Genomic DNA, 11,804 nt, shown 5'->3' on the forward strand with positions numbered 1-11,804 from the left:
AAAATATAAATAATTATTACATAGTAATTCAAAAATAAAGTATATTAAAAGTAATTTATATATTATATTTATAATAAACGACTACAGGAAATATCATTTAAAAGTCAATAAAATATATAATATAAGAACAAATCTAACTGTTAATGCTAACATAACTATAAGCACAATTATTCAGTTAAAAAGGTTGTTTTTTTTTAATCGTTCAACTCAACAGTAGCCTTTTGCTGCATATCATACTGTGTTTGGTTGTGTATGTGACAAATAAAATTCAAAAATTGATCAAAAATTTTATTTGAACATTAACATAGACATTAAGGTTTTTTACAGTTTTTCTCAGTCGCTTTGGTGCTTTTCTCACATCACTTTTAACATTTGCACATGTGTATTTCTCAAAACAATTGGTGCAAACTGCAAAACCTAGTGGATAACATGCAAAAGCAGGTCACTTGCTCAAAACCGATAATCCATTCCTTAAAAGCAAGTATTCATGTCAATGAAACTGCCAGTGTCATCAAAATAAGAAGTCTTGACACCATCTTTATGAACAAGATAGTCAAATGGCTTTGTCATGTTTTCATTATGACAGTTTACAGTATTCTCTCAGTGTTTTTAATGCAAAAAAAGGTCAGAAGTTGGTAACACTACCTGAAAATGCTCAAGACAGCACGATACACTTTTTGTACAGCCATTTACTGTAAAATCTACAGTAAGTTAGACATTCCTGTAGTTAGGGAAGTAAGTGATTACAAAACACTGAATACGTATGTTTCACATTTTTACTGTGTATGCTGTTTGTAATTCTACAACATTGTGCAAAAGAAAAATACTCTACAGTCACTTATGTAGAATAAACATAAGAAACACCCTTTTGGTAGAACAAATGTAAACAATATAACAGTACATATTGTAACTAAACATTCATAAATCATTCTGGCACATCCAGACGTTCCTGTCTGTCGGGTCACATATTTTCATCGACATCACAACGGATATCATCCTGGAGTATCTCCTGGAGTGGCGAATCCACCCTCTGCATGACTCTGCTGTGATGTCATCACATGCTGCATCCATGGTGCTAGCAGGGCCGTTTGCACATGTGAATGCCGGTCATAAACTTTCCACCTCCAGGCAGAGGATTAAGGAATGGGGAGTAGGGAGGGAGATATTCAAAATAATAATAAAGAAAGCTTGACAGAATTTGATAACTAATTCAACAATTTTGTATGTAATGACTCAAGCAATGAAATAAGGACTATTAGTTTTATTGGAAACGACTATTCAGCATCCAAAAGTATAGGTAATTTTGACTGACATGACATAAGCAAATGATAATGTTATAAAATGGCAGAGAATTGTATGAAAGCAACTGATACATGTCCAAGGGCATTTGCAATTTGTTCAGAGGAATGTGCTGCTATGATGTGCACAAATGAGTAAACATTGTGGAGGTTGCACTAATGGTTTTAAGAATTTTCATTCTGATCTGAGAAAAGCACCAAAGCAACTAAGAAAAACTGTAAATACAAAAGAAATTGTCTGGACAAAAAAAGAGGTCAGAAGGGTCAATTGAAGCAAGAAAAACTACTAAGGAAATTATTGAAATTACTGGAACTGGGTTAAGACCCCTTCAACACATTATCAAAACCTGAAAGGATAGTGCTGAACGGTCACCCCTATGTGACAATAAAATTAAGTCAGCTGATGACCTGAATATACTGAATTCCCAGGTTATTACATCTATGGAGTGTCATTTGCTGATGAGATAGGCATATTCCAGGACTCATATTGTGAAAGAGTGGTTCTGGGAGCATCTTTTCTTTTGATTCTGTAAATCTGCTTTGTGATTCTGTAAATAAGCATTGTTAAAGGTGCTATATAAATAAAATTGAATTTATTCATTTTTACACATGAATTGGACACCACATTGTGTGCTGTAATTTAAGCTGACTGAATTAAATTTTGGAATGTGTGATTATTTGTTAATTTTTTTTTTGGGGGGGGGCAGTCAGTGTGTAAAGCTACATGAATCATACAGTAGTACAGTAGGTACAAATACCATCATCTTAGTTAAGGGCTGAGTTTGTCAGCCAACATTCTTTAGAATATGCTTGCTTAGGTGTTGTAAAGTAGCTAGCCAAAACTTTCTGTTTCCTAACGGTTTCTTTTAGGTTCACTCACTCAGTATCTATACCGCTTTAAACTGTATATGGGGTCCCAGGGGGGCTGGAGCCTATCCCAGGACATTTTGGGCACATGGTGAGGTACACCCTGGATGGGGTGCTAATCCATTGTGGGCACACAGATATAAACACACTCAGACACTTATTCACACACTAAGGACAATTTAGGAATGGCAATTAGATAGATAGATAGAAAGATAGATAGATAGATAGATAGATAGATAGATAGATAGATAGATAGATAGATAGATAGATAGATAGATGTACTGTTATTTACACTTGCCTTTTCCTTTCCTCTTGTAGCATTGCTACAAACGTAACATTTTAATGTCAAGTACACTGAACTTCAATCCACATGGTATAATTTTAAAATAATTCTTATCTGATGACTACAGTATGTCCAGTCACAAATTAAGTGAGAAAAAATAACATGATCGAATTATAATTTACTGTAAATTTCATAATTTCATGGTCAGTCCATGCTAAAGTTAGCTTTAGCAATTAGAATGTACACAATGGAAAGATTTTAGGCCACAGTACAAATGTGTATTAATAATTTTTATGTTGTTTAATAAGGGCTTTTGTTGAACACCTTTATTAACCCCGGTTCACATTTTGGGGCTGAGTGTTAAATACTTGAGAAAATGGGTCTGCATATTGGATCCAATACTTGCATTAGAAATAGGTAGCATACAGTCTGTTTAATTCCAAACTGTACATTTTTATAGATGTAATTTGATGTGGCGACACAGTAGCATAGCACAGTGCACCTCCAGGGTTGAAGGTTCGATTCCGTCCAGAGTTTGCATGTTCTCCCCATGCTTGGTGGATTTTCTCTGGGTACATGCAGGCTAAACTATCCAGGTTTACATCCATGATGTAGTGAATAAATAAGTGTATGAATGGATGAGTCAGTGAATTTAATGTAACTGACAAATTCCATTTTATCTCACAATTTCTTTTAATGTACTTATAAATAAACAGTGGCAGTATTTAGGCTGATTTAGCAGTTAAGATTCTCCTCAGGAATGTGCTGAAGAGCATCAATGAGATAGGTCATCATGTTGTGTTGTTTCTATCTGGTGATCCAAGACCAACAAAAATGACCCATTTGCTGTCTTTGATGGAATACACGAGCTTTTCTTTTAAATATGTGCCTGTATTTTTTATTAAATCAATTTGTTCATTATATATATTTAAGCATAGTCTGTTGATAATAAGTGGAGTTTGTGGAACTGTTGTATAAAAGCAATATCACACTCTAGGTTGTGCTGTTGTACTGAATATCAGCATAGCTGTAGTGCCATTTGTGATCAAGAGAATATGATTTGTTTGTTTAACTATTTATTGTAATTAAAAGGGGTGGAAATAGTTTTAAATTCTTACTGGAACTAGGTGAGGAGAATAAACCATAGAGTTTTTGGACAGTTCAGAGAAAATTGTGAGATTTAATTTGTTTTTCCAATTATTCTTTTTTAGAATAGCAGTTAAAGTCTGCTGTCTGTTTAAATCTCAATAGTGTTAAATGGAAAGTGAAATGAAGGGTATATCATCCCTTCCCACACATTAAGTAGTGCCCTTGAACAGGGGTTAGAGAAGGATTTGTGGTTTAGTGTTGTGTTAAAAGTTAGTTAGAAGCTTTTTTTTTTTTTTACTTTAAGCTAGTTTTAATATTCCTCCACACCTTGTTGCTTGTATGATGTTGTATAATTTTCAAACTGGCTGCTGTAAAATTACAATTTCCCTTCGTGATTAATGAAATGCTTTATCTCTAGGTTTCTATTTATCTATCTATCTATCTATCTATCTATCTATCTATCTATCTATCTATCTATCTATCTATCTATCTATCTATCTATAAGCTTTATTAGCTGTCAATTAGCTGTGAACAGAACAACACAGATGGTTCAGAGGCGAACTGAAACAGCTTAGAAGCAATTACTAAGTAGACAGAGTTTAAGATGTTATCACATTATTGCTGACAGTGCTTCCGTTACTGGTTTAAAATGTGGGTTTTGGCAGGCAGCCACTCTCCCCCAGTACTGCGGACTTTACTGACCTATTTTCACCCATGCTGTGATCGACAGTTCGTGGTATTGACAATTGTTAGATCACCTGTGACATGTAGTGGTAGATAAAGTTAAAAGTCCCAGTGTTATTATGCTCTTTATCACCAATCATTGAATGCCTCTTGTCCAATCAGATTACTCATTCAGAACTAACTGTTGTACAATATTTAGTTTATTGCTGTACAAATGACTTGAAATATTTACCAATACACTAACTACAGTTACATGTATTGATTGATTTAATAATAAATTAATTTATTAATTAATTTACTGATTGATTGAATGATTTATTGATTTATTGGTTGTTTGGTTAATTCATTAATTATATTATTTAATTATTTGAACAATAGGCCTAAGCATTGTCAGATATATAACTGTTGTATGCTTCACACACCATTCTGTGCAACCTCTAGAGACTGCTGTGTGTGAAATTCCCAGGAGATCAGCAGTTTTTGAAATGCTCAAAGCAGCTTATCTGGCAACAACTTCTATACCACGGTTAAAGTCATAGAGATTACACTTTTTCTTCATCCTGATGTTTGATGTGTTCAGATCTCTATTAGCTCAGATTATTTACTGCTAGCATCTCAGCACTCAGTTTCAGGCCTTTTATTTTTGCTGCTGAGATATTTTATATGTTACATTTACATTACTCACATGAAACGTGGCTTACATTCAACATTTTGTTCATATTCAGAAAGGCTATGCCTATCTATCTCTATAGTAGGGATAACCTGTGATGAATGACTATTATGTCCTGCTCTTCCTGTCCCTGTTCTTCACAATATCTTATTCTCTTTACTTTCATCTTTCTTCTTTTCTGCTTTCTCTTCCTTTTTCCTCTCCTCCTCACCTCTTTTTCTTGCTCTTCCTCCTCTTTACCATGCTCTTCCTTCTTTTCTGCTTTCCCACCTTCTTTTTCCTCTTGTCCCCCCCTTTTCTCTTCCTCCACCTCTTTGCCTTGCATTTTCTCCTTCTTACTGTCCTTTTTCTCTTTTTCTTCTTATTTCCTCCATTTCTCTTTCTCCTCTTTCTTTTTTCTTTACCATTTTTTCTTGTCTTCTTCTCATTTCCTCTCTTCCTCCTCCTTTTCTTTCTCCTTTTCTTTTTTCTTTATCCTATTTCTTGTCTTCTTCTCATTTCCTTTCTCTTTCTCACCCTTTTCTTCTTTCTTCTTGTTCCCTACCTTATTCTTCTCCTCTCTTCAATTTTTTCCATCCTTACTCTCCTTCTTTTTCCTCTCTTCCTCTTCCGTCTTCTCCTCTGTGGATTATAATGCTTTGTAGGTGTTTTTTGCTACCACATAATAAATCATATAATCCAAAAATCTGCCGTGCCTTATTTAGTTGGTAAGGTAGACAGCTCTAAGGAGCGCTTGCAAAGACCTCTCATATATGGGTGGAGCAAAACCGCTAAAATGGCTAAATCCAACTCTGCACACTAAACTACTGTTTAGTATGCTTAACAAGATGCTAGATCCATGGCTAAATGCATCTATAAATACAGTGCTGGGCAAGTTCATGCTTCACAGGAGCTAGTTTTAAAGCTTAGAGCGCACAAATTAATGTGAACAGGTTACACAATTTTTAAAATTTTTAGTAATGTTAGGGTTTTCTAATATAATCCCTTCACTATATTAACTTTTACATGCTTCCTTCTCTCTTTTTTGTCCACATGAGTTCTTTTTCATCTTGCCAATTGATGTCTATAATTTGCTTTGCACAGATTTATAAAGAACATGTGAATGGCTTATTCTCCTCGATGTAATAACAGGTGTATGTGATACGTGTTTTCTCAGGGCATTTTGCTTAGGACATACTGTATGTCTCTAGAGATATACATATAGGTTCTTTGTATATCCAAAGAACATTCCAACACAACGTTGTGTGTGTTTGTGTCTCTCCCAATCTGTAATCTGCGTCACAGTCGACAAATCTAGTGGTTCACTCATCAAAAAAAGTTCACGGTCCCAAAAATGTTTTATGTTACTTTTCTTTTTTTCTTTTTTCTTTTTTGATTATAAAAAATGCACAAAGCTGCACTTTTACACTTTTGTACTATAATTTGTTGACAAACCATTTCATTGCAATACAGAAAAGAAAAAGAGAAGACTCTTTCACACCACTGTACAGCACAAAGAAAAGAAAATAATACTAGATTATAAATGCAAACATGGGGAAACATTTCTAGGCAGACTTGTACTTGCTGTCTAGTATAAGCAATGACAGTACTGTTATTCTTTATTTCTTGACTTTCCTGCCCATCTTCCACATCACAACAGAGCACTGAAAGAATGTCTGCTTTGACGTCCTCACATTGGATGCATTGATCAAATGTGCATCCATGGCAACCAGAAATGTTGGAGAACTGGTTGATTATTAGTTGATCAAATGCTTCAAACATGCCTCTCTATTGGTGAAGTCAAGATTCACCTGAGAGCATTTCATCAGTTTCGGACAGATTCACAGGAAAAAAATTCTAATAGAAATGTCTAGAAAATATGCTTGGCAAATTATGACAAATGGTTCAACCAATGATGTATATGATGAACTGATGCTTTGAAGTAGAAGAAGCAGTATTTTTTTGCTTTGCATGAATGTACAAAAGCATTTGCAATTTGATCAAAAGAATGAGCAATTGCTTTTATGATGTGGATGTGCACAATTGTCTAGATGATGTGAAGTTTGTATTTTTTTTGGGGGGGGGGGGGGTACAGTTTTATTTTGAGACATGAACGAAAAGGCCTGAGAAACTGTAACAGGCCTGAAGTTATTCCAGCCTATCAATGCCCATGTCACAATGTCAGTTCCATGGTGTATTCAGATCAGACTGGAAGAACCCAAGTGTCCTGCACAGAGCCCTGTCTAAACACAACTCCACCATGTTTGGGATGCACTGGAACTAGAGCTTCCTCCACATCAGTACCTGACCTAGCTAATGTTCTTAGCTGAACAAATCCCTGCAGCTAAACAGTTACCCAAAGCCAATGGAAAACGTTTCCAGAAGAGTGGAGCACATTATGGTCAGTAAACATTTTAGTGGCATTTGAATGACAAGTCTGCAAGATTAATGCTTTAAAATAGGATAGTCAAAATGCTTAACTGTGCTGCCAGTACAACAGTGTGCTCTGTAACTATTATCTGATCAAATCTACTGCTAAGGTTTTGATGATGGTGATTTAAAAACTGCACAAAACTGCATTTTTTAAATGGCACATATTAAGTAAAATGTACAAATGATTGCAAGAGATTAAGACAGGATTGAGGATATTTGCACTTTTACTGCTTGTTCTGTAATTTGTTAGCACAAAAAAAAAATTTTTTAAATGTTAACAGGAAAAAACACCCTTTAGGCAGAACTGTAAGTGCAGCAGTATATAAGGAATTATAGTTTAGTCTTGTTACAGCTTCTGACTTTCTGGCTGTCAGGACACAGATTCTCATCCACATCACACCAGATATCTTTCCTTACAAGAATATTTTGTGGTATCTAATCCAGACTTTGCTGACATATGCTGTGATAGCAGCCAGCTATTTTAGGGAACTATTTGATCATTAGTTGAACACCTTGACTATTCTCCTCCAATTATAGTGATTTATACATTTGTGACAGGTTTACAGAAAAGTCTAATAGAAATGTCTAGAAAATATGCCTGATCGATTATTCCACTGGTCCATTTGAACTACTGCCTCAGTGTTTTTGGGTGTAAGACTATTGTTAACATGTGAACAGGGAAGCAATAAAATACATTTTGATAATGTAGTAAACAGCAGACAGTTGTACATAATCACTTGCAAGGATGTGACAAAGCATTTGCAGTTTGTTCAAAAAAGGAAATTGCTTTTATTGATAGCAAAGTGACTACCTGGAAGTTTGTAAAAGTTGTTTTGAGAATTCCAACTGTGATCTAAGAAATGTACCGAAGGAATTGAGGAAACAGTAAAAGGCCCACAACAGTGGCACCTTCTGGATACACACTTTCATAACACATGTCTAATCAGGTATTTCTTTTCTTTTTTTTTTCTTTCTTTGTTCAAAAGAAGAAAATAAAGAAAATAACTTTCTTTCTTTCTCTCTCTCTCTCTCTCTCTCTCCTGACTCACTTTAGGTTTTTTTGTATCCCAGCTTATTATCAGATTGAAGCAAGATCAATGAAAAAAAATTTTTTAATTATGTGTATATATACTGTACTTCTTTTTCTTTAAACTAACATTTTTATTTTAGCATGTAATTTATAATAATTTCTCTTATTATAATTTTTATTTATTTTGTGGTAGTAGTAGCAGTATCATTATTAGCAGCAGACAAACACATTCCTACATGCAATTTCATTTGTGAGGTTTTTTTTTTTAATACAAAAAAAATCATTTTCATCATAGGTTCAACGGGTCAATTTTTATTTTTATTTTTTTTCGGAGTGTGTGTGCGTGTGCACCTGTGCAGGCACATATGTGTTTCTAGATACTGTGTCCTCCAATAAACTCTAGTGTGTGATGGAGAACAGATGTTTAAATGTAGATGTTAAATGTAGATCCTGAAACTGAGGAACCTTGGACTGTAAATGATGATCAGAGGCACTTGGGGATTGAACACATCCATCAATCATCTCAGCATTAACATATTAGGTCATTTTTTTGCCTCCTTACTAAGGAGTTTAAATCATTAGCTGGTAAACCATACATTAGCACAGATATACTGCATTTATGTACAGACATACATATACAGTTGTGTTCAAAATGATACCAGTGTGTCAAGAAAAAGTGAGTAAAGCTCTATATCTATATAATAACTTTTAAATCACACAAATGCATTGGACACCCTGCACGTTCTATTCTGAATCACAACATGAAGAAAAACAAATATTAGTCTGTTCAAAAAAATAGCAGTGTCATTATTCATCTTTACAAAGTGATGAATTTACCGTTTAACCAAAAATGCTTGAAGTTTAATCTTTCTTGTGCATCTCTGAACTAAGATTTAGTTGTATAACCATGGTTTCTGAGAACTGATTCACATCTGTGACAATTGTACTACACGCCACAATTCCTCTGCATTTCTTGGTTTTGCCTCAGAAACAGCATTTTTACTGTCAGCCCACAAGTTTTCTATTGGATTAGGGTCTGGGGATTGGGCTGGCCACTCCATAACATTAAACTTGTTGGTCTAGAACCAAGATGCTGCTTGCTTACTGGTGTGTCTGGGGTCGTTGTCTTGTTAAAACACCCATTTCAAGGGCATTTCCTCTTTGGCATAAGGCAACATGACCTCTTTAAGTATTCTGATGTACTCAAATTGATCTATGATCCCTAAAATGTAATAAATAGGCCCAACACCATAGTATGAGAAGCATCCCCATATCATGATGCTTGTGCCTCCATGCTTCACTGTCTTCACAGTGTACTGTGGCTTTTTCAGTGTTTTGGGGCCTGACAGAAGCCTCTAGACCCAAAAAGGACAATTTGGCTTTCATTAGTCCACAAAATATTGCGCCATTTCTCTTTGGGCCAGTCAATGTGTTCTTTGGCCAGTCAATGTGTTCTTTCTCTGTAACCTCTTCAGCGTGTCTTTTTTTCAACCATGGGACTTCACATAGCCGTCTTCTAATAGTAACAGTACTCACAGGTAACTTTAGATGTTCTTTGGCAATTTTGTTATTCTTCGATCCATTCAAATAGTAGTTTTCCATTTTCTTCCACATCTTTCTGGTTTTGATCTCCATTTTAAAGCATTTGATATCATTTTAGCAGAGCAGCCTATCATTTTCTGCACTTCTTTGTATGTTTTTTTCCATCTCTAATCAACTTTTGAATGAAAGTACGCTGTTGTTCTGAACAATGTCTGAAACAACCCGTTTTACTCTGATTTTCAGAGGGAAATGTACAGGACAAACTTTTCTGCATTTATTTTTAAAAAAGGAGAACTTGTTTGACCTTGTTTTTCACAGAATATTTTACCTCTCCAATTGAACTTATTTTGAATATGCCCCTTTTCAATTAATGATTAAATTACACAGAATCAAGTGCATCCAATCATGACTTTTGGGTCTGTTGGTTTTCTATTACTCCACTACACCTACAAGTAAAATATTTACCATAAAGAAATATAATTTCTCCCCAAAACAATTATTGATCTGGTTACTGATGTTGGACTACAGCTGTATGTCACAGATACATCTAAGATTTAATTTGGACATGCACAAATGTGCTACACTTAAACCTAACACTTTTGTTGTTGATATATTTCCTCACCAGTGATCTATAGTGGCTGCAGTTTCTGCGCTGCACATATAAACTCCAGAGTGATTCAGAGTAACAGGAGATAGAAACCACCAGATCCTCTGCTCCTGTCTGTACCTGTACCTGAGGGAACCCTGAATGTCTCTTTAGGGAACAGCTGTGTATAGTCACTCAGTGTGTTTGCATGCACAGTTAAGCGAGCTATGATTATAGCTTGACTGGGCAATTTAATTGGTCTACTGTCCTTATCCAAATATGCAAGTGTGCCAGGGGAATCAATTTATTGACTAAAGTATGTTCAACTTACAGCCCTTTCCTCCCTCTCAGCTTGTTAGTATTCCCAGTTGACCTATTACATCACAGACCAAAACAATTTGCCAAACAAATTAGCTAATGGCAAACTCGTGTAAGTCAAGCAGTAAAAACCCAGACAACATTCTGTACGTACTGCATGCTTTACTTTTTGTACAAACGCAATTCCTTGTGGTTGTGGTGTTGTCCGAACACAGACTACGCTGTTGTATTGTTAACGGCTTCTGCTACTTTTACACTACTGGGTTAAAGCCCAGCTGTGGAACATGCACAGAGAACCTACTTGTAGGTCAGTTTCTGTGTCCAATTATACATGCTGAAGGACCTTGAATCACAACCGCATTATCTAGGTGTGTTAGCCTGACTTGATTTGATTTGGTAAAATATCAGTTAGACTAACATGTTTATTTTAAAAGTCTGGTTTATTTACCCATGTTAGCATTGCAGCAACTGAGCTGAGGCTAAACTCTTACAATTTGCGATAGGAGTAAAATATGTAAGCATTCTTATACTGTACCAGTTGTAGCACTACTCAGTGTCTCCTTCCTGTATTTACATCTTATATGTACAGCGGAGGGTGAAAGTCTCTCCTCTGAACAAACGTTTACCAGGTTTTATGGTAATCTGTACTCAAGGTACCATAAAATAGCATGCACCTTATGCTCAATGTACCCATGGCAAACTATAAAAGATCAGAATTTTGCTCAGGTACTGTCTTGTGAGTTCAGTCATTGCTTTATACTGTATGCAGTAGTGGGTTTTTTTTATAATCAATGTGAATTTGTTTGGAAGCCAGTGAAGTTTGATAAGATAGGCCAGACGTGGTCATAACTTCTCATTCTTATAGAGACTCTGCTAGATTGGTTGCTGCTAGATGCATGTGGTCCTAATACCAGTACTGTATTTCTGTTTTGTCAGAGTTATCGTATATTTACTAATCTTTACTCTAAGTTTGCTGAAACATACAACAATATTTTAAGCATACCTGTGAAAACTAATACCCATCC

The sequence above is a fragment of the Clarias gariepinus genome, chromosome 12 (genome assembly GCF_024256425.1).
Source record: "Clarias gariepinus isolate MV-2021 ecotype Netherlands chromosome 12, CGAR_prim_01v2, whole genome shotgun sequence".
Lineage (NCBI taxonomy): Eukaryota > Metazoa > Chordata > Actinopteri > Siluriformes > Clariidae > Clarias > Clarias gariepinus.